The sequence below is a fragment of the Hyperoodon ampullatus genome (assembly GCF_949752795.1).
Source record: "Hyperoodon ampullatus genome assembly, chromosome: 8".
NCBI lineage: Eukaryota > Metazoa > Chordata > Mammalia > Artiodactyla > Ziphiidae > Hyperoodon > Hyperoodon ampullatus.
Window position 1 is genome coordinate 88,477,281 of NC_136921.1, and position 25,370 is coordinate 88,502,650.

At 42.1% G+C, this 25,370-nt stretch overlaps 1 pseudogene across 1 annotated transcript; it reads right to left on the minus strand.

Annotated features, from left to right (window-relative positions):
• Nucleotides 1-19,513: 19,513 nt before the first annotated feature.
• On the minus strand, nt 19,514-24,533 carry LOC307057523 (DNA replication complex GINS protein PSF2-like; annotated as a pseudogene). The gene is made up of 2 exons: nt 23,881-24,533; nt 19,514-19,702 (listed from the first exon to the last, which is right to left on the minus strand). The product of its transcript is annotated as a DNA replication complex GINS protein PSF2-like (transcript).
• Between the last annotated feature and the right edge of the window lie 837 nt (nt 24,534-25,370).

Here is a 25,370-nt window from a genome sequence, read left to right on the forward strand (position 1 = left end):
TAAAGATATAATCAAATGAGATACTGTTTGTAAATGACTCTGGCGCCTGGAACACAGCGAGCACACACTAAGGCTGATAGCGCAGCTGCTCCTGCGCTGTCCCTGCTTCGCTGCCGGCCCGTGTGCAGAATCTCCCGCTGCCCGTGCAACATCTTGTGTTCGTACTACGGATGGTGACTGCATTTGGGGTTCTGTCTCAGGCTTCCCCTCCACTTCCATCACGCTGCCTTCCTGCTGCTGCCTGCATCTGGCTTTCCTGTCTGCTGTTCCCTCCGCCTAGAAGGCTTGCCTCCCAGATGTTATCACCTACTCACCCTTCAGTCCCTCTCAAAGTCACCGCCTCCCCCACCCTCCTAGCTAAAAACGCACTTCTGATCCTCTTCAGTATCTCCCCTCACCTTACCGTATCTCCTTCACAGCACTTGTCACTACCTGAAGTATCCGTTCACCTGCCCATTCCCTCTCTCTCAAATGAATATCAGCTTCCAAAGGGCAAGGAATGTCTTCGCTGATGTGTCCCCCAGCACTGGAACCAGGCCTAGTAGGCATTTAAGTGGACAGAAGGCTGAATGGGTGGGAAGATGGGTGAATAAATAAATGAAAGCTGGTCTGGAGGTTCTAGCAGGAGCTCCCCTGACTGAAGAACGGTCCACCTCTATCAGAGGAGGTCATCCTTGTAGACTGGGCATGTGGGAGGGACACACACAGAGCAGTGAGGAAGGGGACACCGCCTAGCCAACCAGATCAGCCTCCCGTCCACTGAGTGAGCGAACGAATGCCCTCAGGTTATGAAAGGGTCTCAGCCTATGGCTTGTGCAGTCCTTGCGTTAAGATGACTTCCAGGTGGACCCACGTTATTTCCAGAGATTGCTGCCTCTGTCCTTATCTCTGCTTTACCCATCAAAGCCTGCCATGCCGGTCCCTTCCCCTCCTGCCTCGTCACATTTCTTCCAACAGCAGGTCTCCATCTCTCAGGAAGAAGCCTACTTGGAGCTTCTTCAGTTGATGAGGTCAAAACATATTTTGCATAGTCAGATAGCTTTCGTAAGTTCTGGACATCAGGTTTCCAAGAACACAGAACAAGGACAGCTACTAGAGTGACATAATAATGAATGCGAATGCACTTGACCGAGAAAAAGCCCCAGGAAATCGCACTGTTGTCTGTCTCATTTGTACTCATGGGATTTTAATTTTTGGAGGTAACAGAGTGGCAACACAGAGAGGCGAGTGCCACTGAAAGATTTTTATCACTTACATTTCCCGAGAGGCACACCATGTCTTGCAGCACCAGGCACAGTGAGGAAACAGAAGCAGGCTCAAGGGGAAAGCCCAGGCCAGGGCCTTTGTTGTGTTTTCCACAGGAAAGGCAGAGCAGGGTAAACAGCTTGAAGGATTTGCTAGTTTGAACTCTGCGGGTGGTCTCTGGTCTATCGGGGGTGGTCTCTAGCTGTCTGGGACCTGGTCTGGGGGACTTAGGGCAGGGAGAATATTGGCTTGATATGTGAGAATTAGGTAATAAGGAGGGTCAGAGCATGGGCTCCGGATTGATGGAGAGATAAACTGTGGCCCTTAGTTTGGCCCTGCAATTAATGGGTGCCAAATAGCCACAGAATCTAAGAAACAGAACATCAGCACCCATAATATTAACAGGTCTTTCCTTTACTTGGCCAAAGGTAGGTACTGCAGCTAAGGAGAGAGTGTCTCCTCCTGTCTCCTGAAGAAGTCTTTAAAAATGGGCTTCGTGCAGTCTATTGATTTCTGTCAGCACCAAAAATTATCTTTAAAAAACATTTAATGTCATTGACAAATCAAAATCTTTAACAATTCATATCTCTTCAATTCTTTTTTTTTTTTTTTTCTGTATGCGGGCCTCTCACTGTTGTAGCCTCTCCCGTTGCGGAGCACAGGCTTCGGAAGCACAGGCTCAGCGGCCATGGCTCACGGGCCCAGCCGCTCCGCGGCATGTGGGATCCTCCTGGACTGGGGCACGAACCCGTGTCCCCTGCATCGGCAGGCGGACTCTCAACCACTGCGCCACCAGGGAAGCCCCTCTACAATTCTTTTAACAAAAACCAGATATACTACTGTAACTTATAAGATTCAGAAACTTCCAATAGATAACAAGGAAAGGTAAAAAAATCCAAACTCAGATGCTCTTTAGAAATTGGTATGCTTTTATTTTACCAGTAACATTAGAAACATCCATTCTAGAATCAGAAAAAATACTTTTCTCAAATTAATAAAAATCAATAACCTCAAATCATAAATAGGCGATTGGACCCCTCTCTAATTCACACACCACATCAATATGGATTGTGAAATTGAAAAAAAAAGTTGACTTACCATGATTTGGTTTAAAGATGAATGTAAATCCCCCCACCCCTGATGATGTTAAAATATTGTTAGGAAAGCTTAATATCTCCATGATCAAGTATCTCTGTTCTTGGTGGTATCAGCAATGTTCAGAAACTTCCACCGAGCCTTTCTTCTATTCCAGTGTAACTTCCCATCTTTGAAAAACGATGCCAAATAAACTAACATGCATTTATGTACTGTGAGTGCCTTGAAGGCTATGCATCTTTTGGTCCTTATCTAGGAGACACAGCAGAGCCACAAGATCATAAGATTTGGACCAAGTAATATGTATGAAATGATGAGAGAAAAATTAAGAATTTAACTGGGTTGAACCAACTAAATCAGGGACCAGGTGGGCTACAATACCACTACAAAATTTCACAGAAAAAGAAGTCTCAGGGACTCCCCTAGCGATCCAGTGGTTAAGACTCTGTACTTCCACTGCTGGGGGCACGGGTTTGACCCCTGGTCGGGGAATTGAGATCCCACATGCCGCGCGGTGCGGCCAAAAAGAAAAGAAAGGAAAAAAAAGTCTCAGACCGGGACTGAGTGACTGGATAGGCCCCAAGGAAATGGAGGACAAAGCTGTCATTTTCCCAGGTGCAAAAAAAGGATGACTGAAGGGAGAGGGACAGAAGCCAGAATGCAGTGAGTCAGATGAAGTGTTGGCTTGTATGGTCAGAGGGAGATACAGAGGGATCTAGAGGGAAGGAATGGCTTATTAAAAGCAGTATTTGGGGGCTGATGGTGTGAGGTATGTGCCATTGCACAGGAGGCTCTTAGAAGAATCCAGGCGTAAGACCGTAGGCCACAGGGAAAAGAACAACCCCTGGAGATATTTTAAAGAGAGAAATGGCCCAGTATTCTAAGTGAGGGGGGCAATACCATGTGGAGGTTAAGAGCGTGGGCCAGGGCCAAAGGAAAAAAAGGGGGGGAATTCCCTGGCTGACCAGTGGATAGGACTTGGCACTTCCACTGCCAGGGCCAGGGTTCAGTCCCTGGTGGGGAAGATACTGCGAGCCTTATGCGCCGGCCAGGGGTTTCTGGAGACCTGTCCCTCCACTTATGACTGAATGACCTTGGGCACACTGATTAGTTCTTTCACCTGAGACATGGAACAAGGATGCCTGCGGGCCAAGGACTGTTGTGAGGATTAAAGGCCTGGAAACACGTTAGCACAGTGTCTGGGGCATAGTAAGTGTCCAATAAATGGACAATAGTATTTTTGATTATTTAAATTTTAAAATTATTTTTAAGAGAGAAGACTCACTGATAATTTCCACATTTCTTTTTTTTTTTTTTTTTTTTTTTTTTGCGGTACGCGGGCCTCTCACTGTTGTGGCCTCTCCCGTTGTGGAGCACAGGCTCTGGACGCGCAGGCTCAGCGGCCATGGCTCACGGGCCCAGCCGCTTCGCGGCATGTGGGATCCTCCCGGACTGGGGCACGAACCCGTATCCCCTGAATTGGCAGGCAGACTCTCAACCACTGCGCCACCAGGGAAGCCCTAATTTCCACATTTCTAACCGAGGGGTACCACAGACAGAACTGGGAGAGAAAGGCTCCATCGGGACGTGAGCAGCGAGTCCCAGTGACCTGAGACTTAAGCTGACTTCACGCGGATAGCGAGCATTCTGGTGGAGGTCTCTACAAAATTAAAACCCAGAAGTTCATATCTAAGCACACAAATAAAATTCAGAAATGAAAGTTACTCTTCAGGAAACAAAATATTAGGGAAATGGCTAAATCTTACTTCCAAAGCTTGTTTCTTGTAAGACTTTGCTGAAAAGAAAACTAACAATTCTTTGGAAAGCATGTATTTTGTTCAGTGATTAAAAGAAAAAAACAGAAAACAAACAAATAAAACATGAAGGGCACTCGAGTTAAAAAACGCAGAAAGAAACGTTTCTGAAATTTGATCATTTGGTCCTGAAATTGACCATACTTAGAACAAACAGTTGAATGATTTCTATTTTTTCTGCATGTGTTTCTCCATCTCTGGCCTTCTGTAATAAAAGTTTGCAATAGTCAATTCTCAATTAACTTTGTTAATGGAAAGGAGCAGTGACATAGATAAAAACAAACTACAGATGACACAGAAATGATTTACTGCCACTCATAGGTTCCCCTCAACCCCCAGCCTCCCATCTTCCCAAAGCCCTCCAATCAGCGCCTTCAGACCCCCAACGTGTGGTGTCAGAAGGAGACTGTGGGTCACATAGATAATCTACTCAAGGGTAATGGATCTGGCTACAATTTAACATTGATTAATTGTAGTGCCCAATTTTAATTCCGTACCATTCGCTAACTAATTAGATAAGGTTTTTCTATGTCCTATTTTTGGCACAGAAAATTCTAATCATAGATGCTTTAAAATTAGCAACGCTGTTGAGATTTAATAACTGTTTATCTCCAACCTCACAATGAGCACTGTGCAAAGGTCAGGAGACCTAGGTCTTCTTCCTGGTCCTACCTGTGACAGGGGCTTTGCAACACCAGCTAATACATTCACTTCTCTGAACTGTTTCCTCATTTATAAAGTGGGGCTGGACAAGGTGGATGTCTGAGGTTGCCTCCAGGGCTACCATTCTTGTTGAGGTCATCCTTATGATGCATACCTTGTTTTTAACATGTTTGCCCTAGGACCTGTACTCTTAAATTTATGGCAGTGGTTCTTATCCAGGGGCAATTTTCCTCCCAGGAAACACGTGGCAATGTCTGGACTGGGAGGGAGAAGGTGATACTGGCATCTAGTGCGTAAGAAGCCAGCGACGCTGCTAAACACTGTATCAATACAAGGCTCAGGACAGTCCTCTACAACAAAGAATCATCTGGTCCAGAATGTTAATAGTGCCGAGGTTGAAAAACCCTAATACATAGGAAGGTATTCTGACATAGGTCAGGGGTCTAGGAATTGCCCTATTTTGGAAGAGGAACAGAGGTTTAAATTATAGGATAATAGAATATTAAATTGGAACTGACTACCGAAGCACCAAAGATTCTATAAATATGAAATTCCAAAGTGAGGTACCACATCACCTCATGGAAATTTTAAACAGCATTATTAAAAGCTGGATACGCAGCCCTAAAACCTACAAGGAGGCCATAAAAGGGTTGCAAGTGTAGATATTGGGGGAACATTTCTAAAAGGAACTCTTTTGCAGACAGCCACTGCCCTGTGTGACTCTTAACCCCATCCTACAGGGAAAGAGCTAAATTGGAGCCATTTGTAATTCTGCCCCCAGACAGCCTCCTGGGAGCGATGAGGTTCCAAAATCTCTGTGGAATGGAAAGTTCAGAAAACGAGGAATAAGAAGAGAGCACAGCTAGAGGATAGAATGTATGGCCCATCTCCCAGAACTACTGTTGGAGGGACCCTGCAGGGGAGGCTCTGAAGAGCACAAACACCCTTATGAGAAAAAGGTTCACTTTTAAGCTTCTGCCAGACCCAGATGGTACCAAACTAGCTCACAAACATACCATTCAAGTAAGCACTTTCCTGTACCCTTTTCCTTCCAGTCTCCCCTGTGCTCTGACCTCAGAGGAGTCTGAAGCTTAGAAAGTAGAGAAAGAGAAAATAAAGCCATTGGCACTTCCTTCCCCAAAGGCAGGTGAAGAACAGCCTATGGGTGGGGTAAGAGAAGTCTTATCTTTTAATGTATGTTGAAACACTGATTAATACATCCAACTGGAATTCTATTTCTAATCAAGATTGTGTTGATAGTAGGTACGACTTTCTATTCCTTAAGTAACTAGAACACTCCTGGAGGATGTCAGAACTTTCACCCACCAAAAGAGAAAAAAACCTCTATTAAATAAATTTTAGAAAGCAGTGGAAGTAAAAAATATGTTTCATTCCATTACATCTTACTGGTCACACTTGTTCATATACTAGCTATATACACAAACTTCCATTTTCCTTCCTTTAGAAATGTAGTCAAGATTCCTTATAAACTCTGCCTACAGGGGAAAAAAACACCCTTGCTAGATATTCTCTTTTTAACTATACTAGAAATATCAAATTTCTTGAGTTCAAAAAATATAATTTTGGGGTTCCTATGAGTTTTGAATCCTGTTTATTAAACTTTGTACCCTGAGGGGAAAAAATTCTTACCTGTCATTAGACACAAAGTTCTCCAAAGATTATACACTCCAGAGATTATGCACTCAGCTATGAGTTCGCCCAGTACCTGCAGACTAACTTTGATGATCTCAGATTTTCAAGATTTGAGTTTAATAACGTTGTCAGATATTTTGAAAGGATGCCTTTTCAGCTACTGACATACATTAAATATGTAACTATTTTTTTAACTACATGTTCCTGATTCACTTAAAAACCATAGAATCCAGAATGTCATCTTAAATTTGCAAGGACCTGAAATAATTTCTCCTGGGTGTCTTCAAAGGCACAATAGAGAGAGGTTTAAAATTGGTAGAAATGTCATGCAAAGATGGAAAAACAGTTTTGTATTTATTTAACTGTATACCACAAGTAAGTCTTCACCTAGAGATTTTTTCAAATTAAATATTATTGTTTCTTTTCTTTATACTTCCCTTTATATGATTATGACTAAAGAGAAAGAAGAATCAGAGCCTTTAGAATATTTCCCAGGGCCCCTGATCCTCTAAAAGTGAGGTCGATAGACCAGTAGGTTCAGCAGGACCTGGGAGCTCATTAGATACAGAATTTCAAGCTCTGCCCCAGATCTACTGAATCTGAACCTACATTTTACAATATTTCTAGGTGATTCTCGCAGACATTAAAATTTGAGGACTGAGCTAAGCCACCATTGAAGAGGCCTGTGATGATACTGGATAACAATTTAACCCAAGACAATTAAGTGGAAATAACCCAGTTAGGATGAATTTCTTTAGACTCAAAAAATAAATCCACAGTAGAAGCAAAGTAAATCCTTGGAATGAAAATCAATTTTAATCCAAAGAGAGTGCTGCCAGAGACATTTCACAAAGTGCCATCTGTATGACCATAAGCAACTGATTCAGTGGAAATACAGCTTGGACTCATTGTGTAACTCCCAAAACTGTGTTGGCCAGCTATTGTGTAGAACTCACAATATTCCTAATAATCCTGGCTGACTAATAATTGTGAACATTTTTTGTGTCCTCTCTTTTTGGCCTACCTTATGACTTCCTAAAGCCATGGACAAGATTGGGAAGATAGGAAGAAAAATATTGACCCAATGCATATTTTTCTTTTTATGCTGTTTGGGTGATACCTGCACCAGTGGTTCTCACTCTTTGCTACACATTCTAGAATGAGCTGGAGAACTTTCAAAGATCCCCATACCCAGGCTGTACCCCACACCAATTAAGTCAGAATCTCTGGAGTTGAGACCCAGGCATCAGCAGTTTCTAAAAGTCTCCAGGTGACTACAATGTGTAGCCAATGGGAGCCAAAGACCTATCCAAGTCAAACTGAAGCTGACAATCACGTGGTGGATTCATCAAAAGAAATAGCTAATATTCATAATTTATGCCCCAACTAGATTGGGTGGAGGTTAGGGGTAGTCATCTAAACTGACACATTACCCTCTCCCCCAACCACTACCCTTACTCAGACTCTCATGATCTCTAATCTAGACCATGATAGTGGCCTACTCGCTGGTCTCCTGTGCCTAGTCTTGGTCCATCATACATTGGTCTACATTGCCCGTCTTCTTCTCTGTCTACACCGCTCCCCCAACCCAGTGATTTGCCTAGAAAAAAATCAGACCATGTTCCCCCAACCTTAAAACCCATCAAAGGTTCAACTTTGCCCACCTAATAAGTTCCAAGCTCCTTAACCTGGCAACTTAGGCCTTCCACGGTTTATCCCAGGCTAACTCCTCCAGCTTCACCTCCTGATCTCCTATCTCTAAGCTCCAGCAACTCTGAACCAGTAACACATTTCCACATTCCCCAAGCCACTCCATGCCCTTCAACCTTCGCCTACGCCTTCTTTTCATTTCTTGGACTAGCTAACTCCTGCTCACCATTCAAGACCTCAGCTCAGGTGTCCCTCCTCCCAGAAGCCTTCATTTTGCCCCACCCAACTCCCTTAAAGGTTGCTTTCAGTGGGGCTCCTTTGTGCTCCAAAGGGAAGGGAATAGCATGTAAACAAGCACAGAGGTAAAAGAGCATGGTATGTTCTGAAAAAAGCAAATAAGCATTTTAAATAGATGCAGGAGAGAGATGTAATGCAAAAGAGATGGGAGTCCCAAATACTTAACCACCTCATTTCCATTACAAGGCAGGTACACACAGCCAGGTGATGACAGGCTCTCTAAATCATGAGAGCTTGGGTAAAAAAGGACCCCAAGCCAGTAAAAGGGAGAATTTTCTCTGTTGAAACTATAAAAACTGCATTCATTACAAATTTAATTTTAAAACTTATTGAAGAAAGATGAATTCCTAAACTCTGAATGATAAATAGACTTTATATGATTCTATCTGTAACTACTATCTAATCACTTTTACAACCCTCAGACTTTGATGAAGTTTCAGAATAATTTTGGGTTATTTTTGGTGTGAATAGTCCAGGAACCTCCTAGCCTGTGTTATTCTCATCAGAACCTATGAATTTTTTTTTAAAAGAGAGTTATCATAACCATCTGGCCCCTAAAATAATAACAATAAAGCCACCCAGCTAGATTACAAATGGTACCAGGGTCACATGGACTGTTTCCAGTGCTGTTTCTTTTGCCTTGTTAGTCACAATATTTTTTTAGTTTCTCTTCCAGGTGGTTCAGTTGAAGGAAAGAAAATAACTAACATTTATTCTGTACCTATTTATATGCCAAACACTGTGTTTAAAGTATTTCTGTATATATCTCTGTATATAATAGTTACAACAACCTTGTGAAATAAGCATTATTATTTACTTCTTGCAAATGAAGAAACTGAAGCTCAGGAAGCTTAAGTAAACTGCCCAAGGTCATACAATTGGTAAGATACTAATAAGTTCCATAAAGCTGCATCTTTATTCACAAAATAACAATGACAATAATACAATTAAAGGGAAAAGGAAACAAAGACTTAAAGCTTATGCCAAGCCCAAAGCAAAGATAGCAAAGTGTTTACAAGTAGCTAACAGTGTCATTTCTCTGCACAAAGTACTAGAACTCAACAAAGAGCTCTTAAGGATACCAGCTAATCTTTGACTGCCAATACTAAACTAACAGAAGGCTCTCGTGTTTGTATTTCTTCATCAAGGAACAAAATTTCTGACTTAGTGCAAAGGAAGAAATAAAGCACAATGCCAAGAATATTCTAAGAAAATGTTTAAAAACATAGCTGTTTTTCAATATTGTGTGTCTGTGTATGATCTCAGATATCAGACTTTTTCTCCTCATCTAAAATCGTATTATTATCAGGCTACTTCTTTCCTAGAAACTGCTTTTTACTGATAAAATCCGAACTTACAAATCAGCTTCAGAAGGATATGTTAAAGATTCAGACCACAGCATTCCAAAATCCCTCCTCCATCACCCAAACACAAGTTCTAATGTACAGGTGTTTCAAGGGTGGATGTCTCTTACCTCTTAGCTACACTTTAAGAAATGGAAGGGGGCTTCCCTGGTGGCGCAGTGGTTGAGAGTCCGCCTGCCGATGCAGGGGACACGGGTTCGTGCCCCAGTCCGGGAAGATCCCACATGCCGCGGAACAGCTAGGCCCGTGAGCCATGGCCGCTGAGCCTGCGCGTCCGGAGCCTATGCTCCCCAACGGGAGAGGCCACAACAGTGAGAAGCCCGCATACCCAAAAAAAAAAAAAAAGAAAGAAATGGAAGGAAACCTCATTTGAAGTCTCAGAAGAAGGAATCACTTGTAAAAAAAAATATATATATATATATATATATATATATATATATATATATATATATATATATATATATATATATATATCTCAACTTGTAATTTCAGTGCAGCTTGACCTTTCAATGCTGATGTGGCCTATTTGTGGTGGTGACTGTATTATGTGCATGAGTCCATTAATATCTTCTGGATATAATATCATACTCCATTCACCACATTAAGAGTTTAGCAGCTGAAAACTCCAAATACACTGAGGTTGTCTGGCTAAAAAGCACTCTTTTTGGATGGAATGTCCTATAAATACCAATTAAATCTATCTGGTCTGTTGTGTCATTTAAAGCTTCTGTTTCCTTATTTATTTTCATTTTGGGTGATCTGTCCATTGCTGTAAGTGAGGTGTTAAAGTCCCCCACTATTATTGTGTTACTGTCAATTTCCTCTTTTACAGCTGTTAGCAGTTGCCTTATGTATTGAGGTGCTCCTATGTTGGGTGCATATATATTTATAATTGTTATATCTTCTTCTTGGATTGATCCCTTGATCATTATGTAGTGTCCTTCCTTGTCTGTTGTAACATTCTTTATTTTAAAGTCTATTTTATCTGATATGAGTATTGTTACTCCAGCTTTCTTTTGATTTCCATTTTCATGGAATATCTTTTTCCATCCCCTCACTTTCAGTCTGTATGTGTCCCTAGGTCTGAAGTGGGTCTCTTGTAGACAGCATATATATGGGTCTTATTTTTGTATCCATTCAGTGAGTCTTTGTCTTCTGCTTGGGGCATTTAATACATTCATGTGTAAGGTAATTATCAGTATGTATGTTCCTATTACCATTTTCTTAATTGTTTTGGGTTTTGTTCCTAGGCCCTTTTCTTTTGTGTTTCCCTCTTAGAGAAGTTCCTTTAACATTTGTTGTAGAGCAGGTTTGGTGGTGCTGAATTCTCTTAGCTTTTGCTTGTCTGTAAAGCTTTTGATTTCTCCGTTGAATCTGAATGAGATCCTGCCGGGTAGAGTAATCTTGGTTGTAGGTTCTTCCCTTTCATCACTGTAAATATATCTTGCCACTCCCTTCTACCTTGTAGAGTTTCTGCTGAAAAATCAGCTGTTAACCTTACAGGAGTTCCCTTGTATGTTATTTGTCGTTTTTCCCTTGTTGCTTTCCATAATTTTTCTTTGTCTTTAATTTTTGTCAATTTGATTACTATGTGTCTCTTTGGGTTTATCCTGCCTGGACTCTCTGCGCTTCCTGGACTTGGGTGGCTGTTTCCTTTCCCACATTAGGGAAGTTTTCGACTATAACCTCTTCAGATATTTTCTCGGGTCCCTTCTCTCTCTCTTCTCCTTCTGGGACCCCTATAATGTGAATGATGGTGTGTTTAACATTGTCCCAGAGGTCTCTTAGGCTGTCCTCATTTCTTTTCATTCTTTTTTTTTTTATTCTGTTCCTCAGCAGTGAATTCCACCATTCTGTCTTCCAGGTCACTTATCCTTTCTTCTGCCTCAGTTATACTGCTATTGATTCCTTCTAGTGGATCTTACAGGATTAAAATGAGAATCATACTCTGGAGCTACCAACAATAAACACATGTTAAAAATAACAACCTCACAGCAACAGAAATCATGCCCAAGATTTAATAGAAGATTAATTAAGGAGCTACTAACCCCTAATCTGAGGTCCCTATTTGTTCATCAAGGTTCACCCTCATTTGTTCCCATCTTAGCCTTAAGGAAAATAAACTAACATAAAATAAAATAGGGACTTTCCTGGTAAGCGATAAACAATTCCCTTTCCAATCAACCTGGGTTCTATCCCTGGTCCGGGAACTAAGATCCCACATGCTGCAGGGCAACTAAGCCCACGCACCACAACTACTGAGTTCACATGCTCTGGAACCCACGCACTGCAACTAGAGAGAGAAAACCCACATGCCACAACTAGAGAGAAGCCCGCGTGCCACAACGAAAGATCCCACATGCCGCAAATAAGACCCGACACAGCCAAAAATTTAAAAATAAAATAAAATAAACCACAGTGTGTAAATAAAATAAAATAAATAAAATAAAATATTCCTGAATACCTCATGATACCCAAGGAGACCACAACACTTCCATGTTGCATTAAAGAGGCTTTTTCCAAGGTCAGTGTGAGCTTTACTACATAGATTGTGTTTATATATAAGATACAAGCACTTTTTAAACTGTCTGAAAATACTGGTAATCTGAAAACTATGACTTGCTTAAAATCATACACTCTGTGATGTCTTTTCAATAGTCCCTGTGATCTTCTAATATGGATAAGTGGTTTTTACCAAGCTAACCACCAGCCTTGAAATACCTAATGATGCCCTGAGACTGGAGGGAATCATTCCAAATTGCTCTAAATTGAACTTCCCATGGTAAGAACAAAGGGTGACACTTAACTCAAGGCCAACAGCCATGGACCTTGGGGGGGTCCAATTTTCAACTCAGGATTCCAGTCTTGGGAACCTCAGGATTTTAAAGTACAGTATCCTAACCTGGTACGCAGAGTGAACTTGTCCGTTTACCCAGAGAAAGAGCCTGTGTGGTGGTTTTGTGATTTTCCTAAGATCTCCCTTCTTTGCTAGAAGCTGGAGATCTCCTGGCTAGAGATGGAGCTAACTGGGAAAATGGCCAAGGCACTGCCCCCCTATGTCATCATTTATCCAGACTCCTCCTAAATTTCTAAATGTTCTCCTTAAAGATAAGCTACCTCATTCTCAAAATGCATGTCAGCACTCTATGCCAGACCTATTATAGCAAATCATGAATGATAGAGGAAATCAATTTCCCTCTGGGAAAATCACACTTTATTAGGATATTTTCTGGTTGCAAGAAATAGAAATCCATTTGAACTAGCTTAAGCAAAGGAAATGTGCATTGTAAGAATTCTGGGGTATCTTGAGGAATTCAAGAGTTGTTAAACAGCCAAGCTTCAGAGAGGGCAAGAAGCAGGAATTAGAACATTTTAGGGAACACTGAAAGACTTTTTTCCATCTCTCAGCATCGGCTTCCTTCTTCTGTTTCCCAGTCTTCATGATAGAAAATGGTCATCACCAGAACTTCGCTCATTGATGTGCTCTCCTCCATTCGAGGCAGCATCCAGACCTATGTACTCTTGCTGCTAATTCCACTTTTCCAAGAAAGGAATCGATTGACTTAGTTTGGATAAGGTGCCCAACTCAAACAATCACTTGTGGCCAAGAGGAGGTGTCGCTTGTTCAAACATGGCTGCTCCCACTGAAACAATGGATTAGAGGGACATGAAGACAGAATAGAGTTGACAAATTTGGAAAGTAATAATACAGGATGCCCAGTCAAATTTGAGATCACATAAATAACAAAAAAAAATTTTTTAGTATAAGTATGTCCTATGCAGGACACTAGTATACTGGGTGATGTTAATATATATTCCATAGAAATAGTTTCCATGATTAAAAAGGTTTGGAAAGCATTGGGTAACATCTATCAACTCAGCGGGCACTGTAACTCTCTAAGTGGGGACATGAGGTGGACAGTGTTTCCCAAACTTATCTGACTTTGGAAAAGTCACCAAATACCTAGTGTTGCTCAGAAGCCAGTCTGAGAAATGCTGACATAAGGCAGATATATCAACAAAGATGAATTATGAAAATTAGCAACCACTTATGGATGTCTTGATGTTAAGTCACACAAGAGCTCCCAACAATTCTGAAGGTAGGCCAATGGAAATCTGCACTATCAATAAAACGCACGCTAAGGTCTTGAGCCTGCATCCATGAGTCCTAGCCCTGCTCATTTCTCCTTTTATTCTCCATTATCACAATGACTTAAACCTACACCAAATTTTACAGTTGTTTGATTATTTTATTGAGGCCATTTCAGCCCCTTTTCATAACGCTTCTAGACCATTCCTAATAACTGCATTCCCTACCAAAATCACTACTCTATTTACATATTACATTATGATCCGGAAAATTCTGATTGTGGCCAGTGAAAACTGCCTATAAGAAGTGACAACAAATCATGCCAGCAACAGGTGAGCAGCCAAAGGCTATTTTTCCCAATCATACAACTGACCTTCTTGAAACTGCCGTCTCTTCAGCCCCTTTTGACGTTACCCTTGAATCATTTACTGTCTCTTCTTTTGGCATCTTGACTTCTCTGCTGCCCACTCTCATTCCGAATTTTTGTCAGTCCCCTCAATCCGTTAACATACCCTTCCATGATAGGTCCTTCTGGGGGTTCTGACATGCCTCCAAAGACAGAAAACACAAACATAATCCTGTTTGAAACACCTCCACCATGTGCACCCTCTTGAACTTGGATGTACCAGTTTTCAAAATGTATATGTGTCATGAAGCAAGTATGAAAAAAAAAATCACAGCTTAAAATTTGTCCCAGGTTATAAGATCTACAAGGACCCAGTATGAGTGACTTAACCAGGGTTAATTGGAAATTTAAATGCTGACTGGATATCTGATGATATTAAAACTTTTTAATATTCGATGATATTTTAAAAAGTAGTGTTTTTAAATGTGTTAGTGGGCTTTGCGGTTTTGTTAAGAATAAATAGGGGAAAGGAAGATGAAAAAAAGGGAGAGTGTCATAACTGCTATGAAAAAATATGTCATCTGGAATTCGCTTCAAAATAGTACAGGTGAGAGGGAATGGATGACAGTGTAGACAGGGCAAGGCTGGCTGGGGGTTCATGGTTGTTCTAGTTGGGTGATGGGTACTTGGGAGAGGGCATCCATTATACTATTCTGTTTATTTTTGTGTATGTTCAAAATGGTCCATAATAAAATATTTTAAATAAATAGGGCTATTTGATGAGGAGAACCTGGGGCTAGAAAGTGGGAATTATGGGACCAGTCCTGCCACAGATCCTGGACTGGAAACTGAAAGAAAGCTTGAGAGATTACCTTCTTGTCCGTGGTTCCAGGCTTCATCCTGTAGAGCATTTACAGTACTGAGGAACTGGTGGTGGCCGTCACCCAAAACTACAGAGATGTTTCTGTTCGGGGGAGATCGCTTTGCTCTGGCCCCTCACCAGCTGGACATGGGTGTTCACTCCCCGTGTTGGGGAATTTGCACCAGGTCTTGGTTTTTGCTGGTGCAGTCACTCAAGGAGTAGACATCAAGTACTGAGCGTTTTTCATTTGTTCTCTGTGGAAACCTTTGTTTCCCTCCATGGGCTTTCCAAGACGCTGGCTGTTGCTCTGAGGCCGAGTTTTCTGCCCTTCTCATGTGAGCCCTCTGGGTTGCTATTCTCTTTGCTGATCTTCTTTCTCTCGTGTTGAGATGACAAGAGGTGCTCTTCAAACCCTAGCAGGAAGAGTGCCTTTCGGAGAAGAGCACGAGCTCCAAGCAGAACCACCCCTCAGAAATCAAAGACATGACAGTTCCTGTGGGACAGTTTTCAACAGCCTGCTGCAGCAGCAAGTGGGACTACCAAGGGCCAACATCATGTGCTCTACAAAAACACAAGCTCTGAGGGGAATTCTGGCTCACGGTCAGATGGAATTTGTGACCTGCTTACAGGATAGGTGTTTGGGAGACATATCGATGCTTTCACGGAAAGAGATGACTTCCTGGATCGGTCTAGGCTCTTAGCTTCAAACCACAGGAACCAATTCTGGCAGATGTAAGCAAGGTAAGAATTTACTGAAAAGATGTGTTGGTAGCTCAGATTCTCCAGGAAAACTAAAAAGCCACATTGACACTACAGGTTGGAACAGGGGAAGTGAAGTTTCCAGTGTCATGGCTAAAACCCCCTGCCCTGTTCCTAAACACTGAGAACCACCACCACTGTCAACAGACCAGCCCTCGATGCTGCTTCTTCAGCTCACTAGCTCCAGAGCCAGGTCCAACCCAGGGGCATCCAACTGGCTGGGCCAGGGATCTGCCCACACCCCACCTCTAGGAAAGGATGGGGAAGGAGCATCCTTTCCTATCTCCCCACTGGCTTCCACGGGGGGTGTCATCACAGTGAAGTGTCCATTTCATATGTGTTCCGTTATGATCCAGAACAGCTGAACCCATATGCCCTTCAGATATGGAAGATTTGAACCCCAAAACAATGCAGAAGAAGTCACCGTGGGGGCTCTGACAAAGAAGAGCTGCTGAAGCAGGGGAAGGTCTCCTTGTGAGGAAGAAATGAGGGGGCGAGAATGAGAACTCTGCTAAAGCATTACGCTTTGAAGACTCACAGAAGCTGCCTGTCTGCAGCCGTGCCTTGTCTCCGCCTCACCTCTGGACTTCTAACCTTTGCACTCAGTGTTTATTACACACTCATTTTTAATTAAAAAATAAAAAAGACTCATTGAAAAGAAAATGATGAATGAAGAGAGCAAAGGGACTATGGTGGCCACCTGCCATCTTTATCCCTTTACCAAAATATAGAGGGAATAAAAGATATTTGCTAACCCTGAAAAACTGCCCAAGAGCCTAGACCCTTTGGAATTTGCCTTTCTGGATTTGGGAAGAGGATCCCCCACATAGCCAGAGAGCAGAGTGGCAGCACAGATTCTGGGCAACACACATCCGCACGCTTTTCTGCCATCCACTGCCGGTCCAGCGGACACCACCCTCACACACAGCCTGAACGCGGTTATTGTAATGAGTCTGTGCTCACTTTGCAAGAGTGTCAAGACTTAAAATCAAGCCTGCACTCTTCCTCTGAAATATCATAGTTCTGTAATATGAACAGTTCACAGATGGAATAATCCATGATCGTATCTTGGACTACTTCAGAATTAAATGTACAGCTTTGGGATAGTGAAGCAAACCTGAACTGCCTGCTTCCAAATACCATCTTCATTCATATCAATGATCACTGCCTTCCATGCCTGCATTTATAAATCTACTTGACCAACCTGCCCGACACGTGTAATTTGCCATGCAGTATATTTCCTTAGTGCTGCTCAAGGCTGTGATGGGGTGATCTCACTTCCCTTAATTGAGGGCACTTGTTTTCCCTTTGCCAGTGAGGAGAGCAATTGGAAATCCTGCTGAATCCACAGTTCCTCTTACAGCCTGAGCTGGAAGTTACAGCCATTTGCTTTTTCAAACTATGCTTTCCAGGAATAAGCCAGCTGCCTGCTAATGTGAAACATCCTCTAGATGGGCCCAGGCCTGCACTAGTGGTAAATAAAACACCTGATCATACCTAGGAAGCTATCAAAGACTAGTAGGGTCAGGTCAAAAGGACTCAGGTGCTAACTTGAATAAGCTCCCCTGACCAAGGTGGACACAACTTAAGTATAAAAGAGAATAATAACATCAAGAAATTGAAATTATTTACAATCCATAAATTATAGTGATAGTAAAAAAAAATCACCATGACTTAGTCACATTTGGAGGAGGCTGGGGAACAAATTCATTATTTTGAAAACTAATAAGCAAAGGTAAAGAATTGAGCACTTATGCCATTTTCCCCATATAAATGATAATCAAACAGTAGACAAGGGAAATTTTCTCTTTATAGAAGTATTCCAGCTGAAAAATAAAGGATAATTAGTGGAATAAGAAAATTATCACTTTGCAACTTCTAACAGATAAATGAATCAAGGCAATAATCATTGGTGGGTGCTCACATCACAGAAAGACAGGCAGTCATACACCATGAGCCTCCTCGTGGAACCCACCACTATCTACAAAGTAGTCTTGCCAAGAAAAAAAAAAAAAGGATCAACCCTGGCAGCATCCAAGTGGGACAACCTTCTGGGAATGGGAACACAGTGTGAAGTAGGCAGCTCTTTCAAAATGTGTTCTTGCCAAAAAATGTTGAACTCCAGTCCAATCAAGCCTTTAGATTTCCAGTTTACAGGAAAGCCTGTCTGCCCACATTGCAAGTCCTTCACTGAGAGGGGATCTGCACAGCACACCTGTAAGTCTACCTCAGCCACTACTGGTACTGCTAGGATCCACAATTTCATGTATGTTCTGAAAGTAGCTCCTCTGGGATCCCAGTGGACCACTCTTCCTGCAGGAAACTACAGCCTCCAGTGCTGTAGCCAGCCTCAGGACCACAAATGACTCTCATCTTCACTCTCCTCTACTAACCATTTTAGATTCAACTCACCCTCAGCCTGCATCTCCACTGAGCTCAGTGGCTTACCTGAGGGGTGAGTGGTGTGACCAGGACCCTCATACCTGATAGGTCTAAGTTGCCACTCTTGCCCATTCACCATCAGACTTGGAGAAGGAGTACCAAGACCCACCCCTTGGTGGACCAGTGGACCACCTGGGGGGCAAGCACATCCATCACATTCTTTTAGCCATCTCATCATTCTCTGCATGTCAGGATCCCCTGGCTATCCACTTTGACCTTGCCACTGATTGCAATTACAGTAATTGCATCCATAAAAATTCAAGATTTGGGAGGTTATCAGCCTCAGTCTCTTCGTCCTGGTAGTCAGGGTCCCATTCTTTTCTAACTGGGGCCCTGACCTTGATATAGAAGTCCTACCTTGGTCAGGAGATCTCATCTTTGGAGCTCAGTTACTCTGATGATTATGTCTTGGGCCTGGTCCACAGCTCTCTCAGCCCTCCAGTCGTAGGAGTTGAGGGTTCTCCTGGTTTTGTTGCAAGATAGCCTTTTACTCCTGTATCAATCAGCCACTGGATGTGGGCTGCCCTGGGAAGGGGCATGACCTTAGTGAGGTGGCTCTCTACTCTTGAGGCAACGCTAAGGGGCTGACAGCTAAGGCTATGTGCCAGCCGCACTCCCAGCAGCCAGGGCAACAAGTCCCTTGAAAGAGCATCTGGGGGTGCATCTCACTGTCCTCCACAGTCCTCTTCCCTTAAGCCTGTTTGGTTTTCCCCTAGATGTAAGTGTGCAGTAAAGAAATATATCTGGACTTTATTGTTTATATTAAATATTTGTTCCTTCAGGCACACAAACTCCACTTACAAATATATGCCTAAGAAATCTCATCACAGAAATGTCACTTTTTTCAACAATTTACTTTTCTTTTCTTTTTTTCTTTGTGGTTCACGCCACGCATCTTGCGGGATCTTAGTTCCCCAACTAGGGATTGAACCCAGGCCATCTCAGTGAAAGTACCGAGTCTTAATCCCTGGACCACCAGGGAATTCCCAGCAATTTACTTTTCATTACTATTTTAAAATTTAAAGGGAATTGGACATAATATAATCAATAATATAATATTATATATTATATACAATATAATGAGTGCATATAGATGTTTATTATGATTGCCATGTGCTGGGCACACTGAGCGCTTATCTAATGTGTGAGAACAGATTTATTCATTGGATGTTTTTATTAGCCCTTCCGGAATCTTTTCTCATGTAAGAACCCCAATAATCTACCATTTTAAAATCATCCTGAAAGAGCCGCTTCAGAGGATGTAGCACCATCATCCTCACTTGACAGCTTCAGAGTACTGACATCATCCTTTAAATATAAAGCAATCACTGGATTCAACAGATGTGCAAAGCTTGCTCTCTGATAGAGACTTTCAAGATACTTGCAGTGAATGGCAAATGGGCCACACGATCTGCCAGAAACCTAACCCCATGAGCTGACAGAAAAGTGTTTCCCTTCGGAATGTACCCTCCACTTACCTGGGAAAATGCAGCTTCCTCTTAGTGGAGGAGGAAGAAGACAGCTGGCAGGAGGTAGTCATTCTAGACACACCAGCAGCTTAGGCACATCCCACAGAGGGGAGCAGGTTAAAGTTGGGCCAGTGTCCACTTCTGATCCAATTGTCTCTAACCCTGGAGAACGCATGTACACTGTGGAGCATTAGCATGGCTGAATTCGATCTTGATGGGGTTCTAGGTGAGCAGTGCTGTTTTCAGAGATGGGTGTGTCTACTTACTTTAGGTAGTCATTGTGAGCAACTGGTTAAATGTAAGTCACTGTCTTGATGCTTCTTGGCTTCAGGACCCTTTCTTCCTCACCATGACCCATTGGTCTGCTTAGGTGAGTGTCTTGTGCTGATCATATTGCTTGTCTGTGTAATTCTTCACCTTCATACTGACATATATAAGTATGTCAACCATCGTGTATCCAGACTTCCTTCTCACAACATTCTAACCTCATCTTCCCAGAGCACTTCACCCTTTCTTCTACCTCTCGCATAAGGGAAAATGCTGTCCCCAGTGTTCCATCTTTTCTACACTTTTGCCACCTGTTCTTCTTCTTGAGGACCTCATAAATGATTGTCAATTTCCTTTTGTCTTAAATGAAGGAGTTGTATTAAAATTATCTCTAACGTTCCTTTTAGCTCTAAAATTCTGTGATGCTATAATTTTTAATCATTCTTTTGCCCTGACACTCTCACTATCTGAAGCTGTTACTTTCTTAGTTCATGGAATCCTTCATAGTTGGGGTTATAGCATACTTCTGTAATTCAAGCACAATATTTATAACAGGGGTCATTTTGCAGATACAATGTAAAATGTATAAGTATGTGATTAGAAGATTGTAGGGTAATGGGGTATAATCTGATGATTTTAATGTATCATACAGCATTTTACAATATTGCTACACAATATAATGTATATTTTATGAGTTCTTGACAGCATTTTTTAAATCTTCTGACACTGCTTTTCAGGTGGTTTAAGATGTTCATTAACTCTTTACTACTTCAGAATAATATTTACTAAGTGAAACACCTGCCCTCAAATCAGACTATTTTTATCCAAATGATGTGTTTCTGCAGCACGTTAATAGGTGCTCCATACAAAAGGATTTTATAATCAAATAAATGTTGGGAAAGGCTGGGTTAAATACAGTTAAATAGGTTTTCAACTGCAGGACGTCTCAGAACCTTTTATGAACTTTGAAAGGAACCCCTTTCCAACCCTTTTTTCACCCAAACACTGTTTAAAATCTCGTGAAGTACTATTCAGTGAAATACAGGTTGGGAAAAGCTGCCCTATCCTTACTCGAGACATACTTTGTGTTCTAATCTAGAAACGTATTTAAACTAATAAAGGAGAAAAAGGATAGCTTTTGAGATTTTTTCTCTTTGCCTTTCTTTGCCTGATCTGAAGTAGGAGTCTCATCCTGACCATGTCTCTGGATGCTTCTTCCAAGTGCTGCTCTTTTATTTAATCTGTTGGAACTAAATCTATGACCAGAGGTAGAGATGGGGGCGGTGGGGGGTGAAGAAGAAGGAAGTAAATATGAGAAAATGCTTCCACCGAGTTCCTTTGTGAAAAGTGATGTTGAAAACTAGGCTAGTATCGTAAGCAAATACTTTTTATTTAAGGAAGCATTTATGAGTCTTTTTCCCCCTCTTAGAGCATACCTTATTAGCGAAAATGATAATACAACTATACTAAAGATTACTAAGTTGATTTTGAACAATTCATGAACATTCTTTAAACAAAAAAAGCTGGCTGTCCTCTAAGTTGTTTTTTTTTTTTTCTGTACTTTACTTTTTTTAACATCTTTATTGGAGTATAATTGCTGTACAATGTTGTGTTAGTTTCTGCTGTATAACAAAGTGAATTAGCTATACATATACATATATCCCCATATCCCCTCCCTCTTGCATCTCCCTCCCACCCTCCCTATCCCACCCCTCTAGGTGGACACAAAGCACCGAGCTGATCTCCCTGTGCTATGCAGCAGCTTCCCACTAGCTATCTATTTTACATTTGGTAGTATTTATATGTCAATGTTACTCTCTCACTTCGTCCCAGTTTACCCTTCCCCCTCCCCGTGTCCTCAAGTCCATTCTCTACGTCTGCGTCTTTATTCCTGTCCTGCCCCTAGGTTCATCAGAATCAAATTTTTTTTTTTTTTTTTTTTTTTTGCGGTACGCGGGCCTGTCACTGCTGTGGCCTCTCCCGTTGTGGAGCACAGGCTCTGGACGCGCAGGCTCAGCGGCCATGGCTCACGGGCCCAGTCGTTCCGCGGCATGTGGGATCCTCCCGGACTGGGGCACGAACCCGTGTCCCCTGCATCGGCAGGCGAACTCTCAACCACTGCGCCACCAGGGAAGCCCTAGACAAAGTAATTTTTAAAAATACATATTGCAAAAGCAACAAAGCATTTAAGATATCTAGGAATAAATCTAATAAAAGATATACAAGGGAGAGTTATAAAACTCTAATAAATGATATAAAGAAAAACTATACAACATATACCGTGTTCACAAAAAAAAAAAAAAAGAAGACTCTATAAGTAAAGATGATGGCTCTCCCCAATTTATGCTAGAAATTCAATGTACTTTTAATCAAAATCTAAAAGAGTATTTCACATAATTTGGTGATCTTGAAATTCAGGTAGAAGAGTGAAGAACAAAGAATAGCCAAGAAAATTTAAACAATAAAGGTAGAGTCACCCTATAGGAAAGATTATTATAAAACTATAATATTTAAATCAGTGCAAGTAAAGACAAATGAAAAGAAAGAAGGCCTAGCAACAGACTCACATAAAAAAGAAAATCCAAAGTGGGACTACAAGTCAATGGGAACAGGACGGATTACTCAATAAATGGGTCTAAGACCACGGGCTATAAAATTAGATTCGTACCTCACCCCGTAGATGGGCTAAAGGCCCATAGATTAAAAATGAGACTAGAACTTTTAGATGCAAACACAGGATACGTTTATGGCATCAGGATAAGGAAAAATTTCTTAAATGAAAAGCCAAACAATGTATAAAGGGAGACACTGTTAGATCTGACTACATTAAAATTAAAATTTTTTTATGATTGAAAAATGCCATAAACAATGTGAAAAGATAAGCCACAGAACAGAAAGAGATGTTTGTTTCCCAAAGTATTAATGTCCTGGATATGTACAGAATGTCTACAAATTGCTAAGAAAAATATGAACAACCCAATAAAAAAAAAGACACAGGAGATGAACAGGAAATGCACAAAAGAGAATATTCAAATGCCCAATACACATAACAAAATATGCTCAACCTCACCTGAACTAAGGGACATGAACATTTAAAACATCATAATAATAAAGTACCATTTCAATCTATCAGATTGGCAAAAATTAATAAATCTTTTCTTTCATTTGGGGGGGTTTATTCCATCTTTATTGTGCATCAGGGCGTACATGATAAACATAGGTCACCCTCACTAGCCACTCATCTGCTGTCTTTCTCTGGGTAAACAACCTCTGTAGGAAATTCTAAATTTAGCCCAAGAGATCAGGATCGAGAAGGGAAGAAAAAGGGCTTCCCTGGTGGTGCAGTGGTTGAGAGTCCGCCTGCCAATGCAGGGGACATGGGTTCGTGCCCCGGTCCGGGAAGATCCCACATGCCGCGGAGTGGCTGGGCCCGTGAGCCATGGCTGCTGAGCCTGCACGTCCAGAACCTGAGCTCCGCAACGGGAGAGGCCACAACAGTGAGAGGCCCGCGTACTGCAAAAAAAAAAAGAAGGGAAGAAAAAAAAAGGCCGAAGCCACGTCACCATCCTGCTATATCTCTACCTTAAAAGCAACACCTGACGTCACCGAACACTCACCTGCACGTGACAGTCCCATGCAGGAGACATGGGGCTCTGCTAGGGAAATCACTTGTTCTGCTAATGAGTTTTTTTTCCCCCATAAAAGGACACCTGGCTCCCTGATACAGATGTGGAATTACAGAATGTCTCGAGGACTAAGCACAAGCCTGTTTCTTTCCAACAAGATTATAAACCCATTCCTTGCTTCAGTACACTTTTTTTCATACACTCAAAAGTTGTTCTAAAACTCCAGAAATGTGAGTACCTTTGTCACATCCTGAGCACTCAAACACCACCCAGTGAGCTTCCTGCTGGCAGACACAGGCCTTGACAAACCAGTCCCTCCCTGGAAGTCCTGAGACTGGGCACTGTCAGAAGGTTGCAGGTTCACGTGGAGTTTGTACATGTGATTGAGCGCTTGTGTGAGGAAAGCCCTGCTGGTGTTGATCTCTGTCAAGGTCAGGTTATCCAGCTTGGCATGTGCCTCCTGCTGTCTCATGAAGCTGTTGGCAGACACCCAGAGCTTGGCTATACGAGCATCCCGCACGTCCTTGATCAGGGTCCAGATCTCATCTGCTTTCAGGATATAGTCCGAAGCGTGATTTAACAGGAGTTTGATGAGCTCCATGTAGTAAGGGCTGGGCATAGGGGTAAAAGTTTCTTCATTTCATTCATGATCCCTAATCTTCTCCAACTTTTCCACGTCCATCCACTGGGGCTGGTAGGGCAGGCGGTGAGCAGCCGACACTTCTGTCTCTGTTTCAGGTTGATCGCCAGCCACAGAGGCGCCTGCACTGGTAAGCCGGGGTTGAAAGGCCCCAGGCCACCCTCGATGAGGTGGATCTTGTCCAGACTGAAGTTCAGGATTATGGTGACCGGATCCTATTCGGCCAGAAACTCCACCTCAGTCACGACCATGGCTGCGCCCACGGCCAGCCCGAGACTCGCCAAAAATGAACAAATCTTATCATATCAGGAATGTTGGCATAGATGTGCAGACAAAGAAATTCTTCATGCCGCTTTCTGTAGTATAAATTGGCATAAATATCTTGTAGAACAATTTGGCAATACCCAGTAAATATGAAGCTGTGACTACCCTGTGAGCAGCAATCTGCTTTTCAGGAATCTCATAGAGAAAACACGAGCTCACGTGGATGTGAAGATGTCTATTATATAAGAACGAATGGAAACAAGCTATCAATTGGGTAAATGGAAAGTAGTTTATTCAAACACTTGAACACAAAGAGCTGCTAAAATAAATGATTTACATCTACATATTTCAACATGGATAAATCTCAAGTATATAATTTTGAGTTTAAAAAAAAGCAAGTTGTAGAAAATGTGTTCAGCATGATTCCATTTATTTAAAACTTTAAAAACCCATAGGACAATACTCTATGTTGTCTTTTTGATATATACAGATGTAGAAAGTACACCATGTCAGGGAATAGTACTGGCTACAGTAGGTGCTGGCAGGACCCTGCCCGTATTTCCTCCAAGCTCATTATTCCTGAACCCTCCAGCTTCTTAGTGCAAACACCTTCCACTCTACCTGAAGGCTGGAGGAGAATGCTCAGCCCCTCACGGGGCAGGCCTGAATGCCAAGGAGTCTACAACCAATGACAAAGGGAGTTGATGGGTAAACACACCAGCTTCCTTAGCCCTCAGATGGAAAAACTCTGAGGCTTGTCTACACAGGCTCCCAAAGTCCCTTATGGGATTGAGTCCCAGTTGCCCACAAGGATAACCTGCTCA